Source organism: Oncorhynchus mykiss, chromosome 7 (assembly GCF_057628025.1).
Source record: "Oncorhynchus mykiss isolate SJ-2025 chromosome 7, ASM5762802v1, whole genome shotgun sequence".
In the NCBI taxonomy this organism is placed as follows: Eukaryota; Metazoa; Chordata; class Actinopteri; order Salmoniformes; family Salmonidae; genus Oncorhynchus; species Oncorhynchus mykiss.
Window position 1 is genome coordinate 64,420,671 of NC_143028.1, and position 8,688 is coordinate 64,429,358.

Genomic DNA, 8,688 nt, shown 5'->3' on the forward strand with positions numbered 1-8,688 from the left:
CAGACTGAAATGTAATTTATCTTCAGCAATACTTTCAAGCAACTCCACCTCATGTGTTATCAGTTCAACATCAACATGGTTTCCTCTCTACAGAGTGGTTGTGGCCAACACGTTTTCACTGGGGGTTGGCTTATTTGTCTGATCTATTGCTCTATAACCTGCTCAAGCATAAGATGAACTAAGTGCTGACGATGTAGAGTGGATAATGTTTTAGAATGAAGTAGCCAAAGCATGTAGACACTCAGAGACAACAGCACCTTTACTGGGTCAGAGACCTTGGGCCTAGAGTAGTAGGACTTTAATACTGTACATGAACATGAAGATAGTCTACAGTTTCCTTATCGGGATGCTTCTGCTTACCAGGTTGGAAGGTAAGGTTAAACAGAACAGACCACAATGCATTGAGGGCGGGGGGGTATAAAGTAACTAAATAAAGTAAATTCATAAACTGAATTAGTAGTTAACCAAACATGAAAATATTTAGTTTTATTGACTAAAAGGCGGACAACATTGTTAAAAGCCCATAGATGTTGTTGAGTGGCTAGCCCTAGCTAGCATGGTTTAAAGCTACTGTTCTGTTCACTGAAATTGATATACAGTACAAGAAAATGAATGACAGTGTAGAAAAAGGCAGATCACAAAACGGGTCCTGTGTGAATTATACCAGATCTGGTATCCTCAGTCGGACATTTGCATGCAAATTAGAGCTAAATAAAAAAAATATACAAAGTGACAATTCTACAATTTCAACAGGTGATTTGGGAGTTCAGCAGAATAATGGGGAATTTGGAGGCTCTGTGGGATTTAAGTGTTCAGATGGTTACTGGCTATGGAAATGTCCAGTTTGGCCTATCATTGAAAACTGTGAGCAGCTTTTTGCCAAGTTTCCAGAGACTGCAAAAACAATAAGTTAACAGTTCCAACCTTTTCTGCTTGCCCTGACACCGAACCCGCCTGCCATACCATTCGGCCTGCCCTGACCTCGAGCCTGCCTGCCACCCTGTACCATTCGGCCTGCCCTGACCTCGAGCCTGCCTGCCACCCTGTACCTTTCGGCCTGCCCTGACCTCGAGCCTGCCTGCCACCCTGTACCTTTCGGACTCTGACCTGTTTTACGAACTTATGCCTGTCCTTGACTTGCCTCTTGCCTGCCCCTTGTATTTTAATAAATATCAGAGATTCTAACCATCTGCCTCCTGTGTATGCATCTGGATCTTATCCTGAGGTTTGATAGAAATGGAATTACCGACAATAGTTATTGTTGTTATATCAATGACATTAACTGGTATAAATCCTAACTTGATATGTATCCGCTTAACTCAGACTTTCACGTAAATCATGCATTGTCCATTGAAGATTTGGACAAAAACAGATCGGATAAGATGAGATAAGTTAGTATTCGGCTCAAAGGCAACATCCTCACCCACTGTGCTATTTGTTTTTTTTGCTGCGGCCCAAACCCATTGGTGTTCTACATACATGGCCATAGGAGAGGCACTGCCATATCCTTAGCATTGTGTTGGTGGTTCTGAAGAAGCGAAGGGGTGAGTGTTAAGGGTGATCATTTAAACTTAAAACAATGGTTGATTAATCAGATGTCATCATAATCTCATATGTTAATAACATTGTTCCTTACATAACAAGGTTGGGGTCAATTTTAATTCAAGGCAGTCAATTCAGGAAGTAAACTGAAATTCCAATTCAATAATTTTTCCAATTTCAATGACTTTCAATAAACTGAAAAGTAGAAGCCAAATATTTGTTATTAAATGTTTGAATTTTATATTGGAATCACCTCCATGAATTGACTGCCTTCAATTTGAATTGACCCTAGCCCTGTTACATCAGAATCTCAATAATTTACTTACATAAACTCTAATTTTCACTTGAAATCTTTTTGAGTAAATGAAGTTGACATCCTGTAATGCATGACATACACAGAAGTTTAAGTTAAACACAATGGCTGCATCTCAAGATAGATGTGGTCCTCTGGCTCAATAATGGGTTTAAGTCCCGCTGGGGCCACCCATACGAAAAATGGATGCACGCATGACTGTAAGACGCTTTGGGTAAAAGCATCAGCTACATGGCATGCATAAACTAGGACTCTTCCCTAACTTTGGATAAAAGCATCAGCTACATGGCATGCATAAACTAGGACTCTTCCCTAACTTTGGATAAAAGCATCAGCTACATGGCATGCATAAACTAGGACTCTTCCCTAACTTTGGATAAAAGCATCAGCTACATGGCATGCATAAACTAGGACTCTTCCCTAACTTTGGATAAAAGCATCAGCTACATGGCATGCATAAACTAGGACTCTTCCCTAACTTTCTTAATGCTCTTCGTCCCTTTTGGGGAACAATAGCTAGATGTCTGTAATGTACAGGGCATTATCTGTTAGGTAAATCTGAGCAGCTATCTTATCCATTACATCCACTCATGAATCAACATATGAAAACATTTGTGTCTTTCACTAAATCCAGCCACATCCAACCAAGGTGGAGCCAAATACCAGGGAGGATTCTCCAGGACCACCCCAACAAATATGGCTCATGGCAATGCTTATGACTGGGAGATGTATTTATTATGTACCATCAACACCATCATCTCACCGGAGTCATTGAAGAGGCTGCAGATAATGTAGACCAGACATTATTTAAGTACATGCAGACTTAATAAACTAAATTCAATACGGATGTCTCCATTTTGTTGATGACGAGACTTCCTCGATGAGATCTGATGACTTGGTGATTGACCTCACAGGAAGCGGAAACCCTCTAAAACCTCTGCTTTTGATTATTGCCATAACAACATGAACCTAAAAATAACATAATATAACTTGGAGAACATTCTGTTAGGCTATTCTGTTAGAAAGGTTTACTTGAGATGTACACAATCCTGACATCTGTTGAGTTCTATAAAATACAGAATAAGTCCTATATGAATAACAGTGTGTAAAGTTGACATTTCCCCTGTGTTTTTTCTAGTCTGACAATTTCACCTTTAGCCCCTACATTAATCCCAGTGTCAGAGCATTCGGCCAAGACAAGGATTACATCAACGTTTCCCCTGAGGCGTCTTTAAAGGGGAACTATGAGAACGTGGCGTCTGTCCTGGGAGGAGGGTACCATGGTCGATGGACGATCTGCCCTGGAGACGACTACAAGAACGTGGAGGAATAGCTAAGAGAGGCAAAGGAGGAGGAGGATGACTATTACGATGAGGTGAAGACAGAAGAGGCCGCTGCCAGGATATGTAGCCCAACAGAAGAAAGAGAGGGTTGAGACAGACAAAGGAGATGACGTGGAGGACGGGGAGGACATGGAGGATGGGGAGGACAGTGATGACAATGATACTGATGACTCTGTTCAAACCCAGAAAAAAGATCAAATGAGGCTAAAGAGGGAAGCTACCAGACACTGTCTGTCAGTATGTTGTCACCTTGTACCAAAAGTATGGTTGTAAATGTGCAGTGTGTAGAAATCGCTCCGGTATTACCTGGATAAAAATGATAAACTGTTTGATTTATTTCAGTTTATGTGACAAAACAAGAAATGTAGAGATTCATTGTATCATCTAAACAGATTTAAAATGTATTTTCAATAACCAAAAATATAGAATTTTCAGCTGTTTGAAGCTGGTGTACAAAACTGAAAGTAAAAAGATGCAAAAACGAAGCTTAACAACAAGAAGCATAGAAATAGTAGAATGAATAAAATTAATCAACTGTTTGTCAGACTTGCGTTCAATGAGAATTACAGATCCAATGACATTTCAATTAGTGATGCACCGATATGACATTTTGGCCGATACCGATATCGAAAATGTTCCTTCCGATACCGATAACCGATATTTAACATTTATGCTGCTTTTGAAGCATTCTAGTACAGTTAAATAGTTAACACACACACATGGACGCAGCAGGTCTAAGGCACTGCATCTCAACACAAGATGCGTCACTACAGTCCCTGGTTCGAATCCAGGCTGTATCACATCCGGCCGTGATTGGGAGTCCCATAGGGTGGTTCCCAATTGGCCCAGCGTCGTCCGGCTTTGGCCGGGGTAGGCCGTCATTGCAAATAAGAATTTGTTCTTAACAGACTTGCCTAGTTAAATTAAGGTTACACACGCATTTACGTATGTCCCCATTACCAGTCAAACGTAATCAAAACCTATTTCTTTCACTTACTTGATGTGTTGTTTCGTTGTTCATTTGTTTAGTCATTTCATTCTCAACCAGGATTTCTATGGAACGCCGTTTGGGTCTTTGCTATGGAACGCTGTTCAGGTCTTTGCGTGTCAAAAAATATACTATTTAACACTATTTGACGTGTCAATTAAGCTTGTTGACCAATGAGGACCTGAATATGACTGCACGTCACATAATAATTTAACGCTTTCATACATTTTTTACCTAGTTATAATTACACATTGTTTACACTATCACTCACATTTCATATGTCACAACAATTAATCAATACATATTCTATGATGCTGGTAAAGTTGTCTTGCACACCTACAGTGCTGTCATAAAAAAAATCTAGCAAGCTCATGGATGCAAACAATGTTCTTCCCTAAAAACATAACAAAACAATATAATCTGTTTCAGTAGCTATAGTTAGCTAGCTAACTATATAGTAGGTATCATCATCTAAAATAGCCCTAATTTATAAGACAGTTCTTATTGTAAGGACCCATCTATGTTAAACTAGCCACAATAAGGATTAGTCACAATAGTGGGCGTTTTGAGCTAATATCGTCCGATTCCGACATGTTCACCGATCTATCATGCATCCTTAATTTCAATGTGAATTTGGTCGGGTCGCTTGCGAAGCTGAATATTGTGCCTTTAAAATAATGTTCCATCTACTCAAATGTTATGTGCATAGATGACATCAGTAATTTATGTAACTATTGAGTAGTTTGCTGTTTGGACAACGTGTAAGTAAACCCACTATGGTCCTCAAAGATATTCAAGACTTAATATTATTCAACTCAGAAACATACTTGAGGGATTCTCATCTATGTGTCTGATGTTCTGGCAATAGCAGTGCGTGGGTAAAATCACTGTGGAAGCCAAGCCAGGGAAAAAAAGCAATATTACAACGCATATTTTGTGATAATTGTGATTGCGTTGATTGCTTTTTAACCTGTTAGTTCATATGCCTTGCACCATAATGTATAGGCCTAAGGCTGAGACAATAAGAAGACACAGTGGCAGAATAAATTCAACCACACCTTTGCTTCATGACAACTCTGGAGAGCAACATCTGTCCGGTGAAGTCCACAAAGCATTTTGCATGTAACTAACATGATCTACAGCATGGTCAAGCAAATCGTTGATTTAGAACCACAGCTAGTTACTGTAAGGAGCTTCCTCCACTATTCCAGCACCATTTCAACTTCAACATTCAACATTCAACATCATCAAATCACCTATGCTTAGTTTAGTACAGTGACAACTAAAAGATACCAAAAAAATGTAGTTCAATCAATGTAAGTTAAATATGATGTGGCTGTCCATGGAGCTAATTTCTGTGTGTGTGTGTGTGTGTGTGTGTGCATGCATGCCCGCAAGTAGAAAAAAATATGTTGACTCACTCTGCTTGCGGAGAAATTCCAATAATATCCAAAATTGACTATGATCCTATCATACAGTACAAGCTTTGAGTTTTTGTTGTCCTAGACTACCTGGCTAAAATGCTTGCTTGCTAGCCTAACTTCCTTTCATGGGCAATGAGTCTCAAAAATGGCAATGAGTCTCAAAAATGGCTAATTTATGAATATTATTTGATGTTAGCAAGTTATTGATTTCTTGAACCTTATTTCTAAGGCTACAAACATTAATAGGGAACATTTTTAGCCCTTTCCTGAGTACAGTAGCTTAACTGAGATAGATATAATACTGAAAAGAGCAAACAAAGCAAGAGAGAATAATATGCATTCAGCAGTCCCTTAATCAATTGGTGTGTGTGTGTGTAGGAAAGGGACAATTTTAGCTAGCCGCTGGAGGACAACGACATAACAAGATGCAACAATTCAAGTTTTTTCTATACATGACGTTCTGATTTGATGTGATTGGTGTAAAGCCAAATCCAAACTGGCTTCTCTTGACACTTGTGTTGTGTGCCAGGACCATTCACAGTGGAGTTCCCTCAGTTTAGCTCAAAGCTGATTGGCTATTATTATCAAAAATGTTTATCATTAAGTGCTATGGACGGCAAGAATGTCATGCTTTTTTTTACCAGACAGCATCAGATAGATGGGCTACATATACTGGAAAAGAGGGGCGCTGTTTCGTTCGCTCTAATGTTTTCTCCAGTGAGATACATTCAGCTTTTTGTGAATTGAAGGACAATTATGAAACACAGAGAAACAAAAGATGCGTTATATATATTTAGATTTTTTTCTTTGTACATGTTTTGGCATCCATGATTTCACACCACTGCGTTTGGAGGTTTCTTAGACTTCTTCCAATAGTGATATCAATTACTTTCACTATGCGATAATGAAATAATTGAATATCTCACTTATCTCTGTTTGTGAATTCAATCTGGAACGCCAGAGTGTGCTCAGAGTGCGCTCTGGGCGTTCATAAATTCAGAGCGTTGTCAGATTGTCCGTTTGTAAATTCAGAGCGTTTCGCTCTCGGAACGTTCAGACCACACACTGGACGCTCTGGCCGAGGAGTAGGGTTGATCCGAGCATTCTGACCTACAGTAACAACAGCAGTCAAGCATCAGCAGTCAAGCACCAAAGCTAACTGGCTAGCTGGTTGGCTAGCTACTTCCAGACACAAATGAGGGAACAGCTCACTCTGACCATTTTACTCGCTCTAGCAGAGCTGGTTAGGCTGTTTTATATCACAGTGACATCATGAACATTCTATTGAAATGGGTCCTTGGATTAAAAAAAAGATTACTTTCAAATGGCTCTCCTGTGAAGTAGTAACGTGCGACAGACACCTTGTTTCCTGAAATGAGTCACATTTGGGCAAAATAAAATGTTCCATGGCTTCAATACCGCCCTTGTGTGGAATACTAGTGTATAACAACTCAACATCAAAAGTAGCTAAGAAAGTATTTTCAGGGCGAGGATCAAGAGATTCAATGATAGAGATCATACTGCAGGTGTCCTTTACAAAGGAGGAGAGTTGATCTGCGAGTGGTCAAACAAAAAAGTAACATAACTCGATTAAGGCGCCATTTCTGCATTAATGCCCACTACAATAGGGCACCCTGGAGGTTTTGTAACATTCCTATGTGATTTTGTCAAAGTATGTAAAAGTAGCAATTTTAGGATGTTGGAATAGCCAAAAAGTAATTTTCATCTAGGACAGGTTAGATAGTGTTCTGAACTTGGGAAGTGGGGTCACTTCTGAGTTTATTGTGAAAGGTGTTGTCATGCAGATGTCTATGAATCAAAATCAAATCAAATCAAATGTATTTATAGCCCTTTGTACATCAGCTGATATCTCAAAGTGCTTTACAGAAACCCAGCCTAAAACCCCAAACAGCAAGCAATGCAGGTGTTGAAGCACGTTGGCTAGGAAAAACTCCCTAGAAAGGCCAAAACCTAGGAAGAAACCTAGAGAGGAACCAGGCTATGAGGGGTGGCCAGTCCTCTTCTGGCTGTGCCGGGTGGAGATTATAACAGAACACGGCCAAGATGTACAAATGTTCATAAATGACCGGCATGGTCAAATAATAATAATCACAGTAGTTGTCGAGGGTGCAGCAAGTCAGCACCTCAGGGGTAAATGTCAGTTGGCTTTTCATAGCCGATCATTAAAAGTATCTCTACCACTCCTGCTGTCTCTAGAGAGTTGAAAACAGCAGGTCTGGGACAGGTAGCACGTCCAGTGAACAGGTCAGGATTCCATAGCCGCAGGCAGAATAGTGACACTCATCTACATAAACTGTCCTATCCATAAGTACAACCAACCCACCATTATCTGCAGGATTAGTCAGGACTGACATATTGGATTGTAGATCAAACAAAGCCTGTGAAAATATTTGTACTCATGTTATCTTTTTAACAAGTCTACAATATGTCTCAATGGAATGATTGCTATTGACTGGAGGTACAAAAAGCACTTACTTCTAATAGCAGTCGGAGTATGTGCAAATTCGTTACACTGAGTTGTAGGCACAAAAGATAACCTTTTATTAAGCAAGGAGACATAGGCTACTGGACAACAACAATTCAGAGCTATATAATATTACTCAAAGGGTTGTCTTTAATGGAAGCTTCTCTAATGCCAAACATGTAAAGTGTGATGTACCGCAGGGCAGCTTTCTAGGCCCTCTACTCTTTTCTATTTTTACCAATGACCTGCTTTTGTTACATTACAGCCTTATTCTAAAATGGATTTAAAAAATCCTCATAAATCTACACACAATACCCCATAATGACAAAGCAAAAACAGTTTTTTTTAAAAACATTTTTGCACATTTAAAAAAACACAAACTGAAATAACTTATTTTCATAAGTATTCAGACCCTTTGCTATGAGACTCGAAATTAAACTTCATTGACCATCCTTGAGATGTTTCTACAACTTGTTTGGAGTCCACCTGTGTTAAATTCAAATGATTGGACATGATTTGGAAAGGCACACACCTGTCTATATAAGGTCCCACATTTGACAGTGCATGTAAAACAAAAACCAAGCCATTTAAAA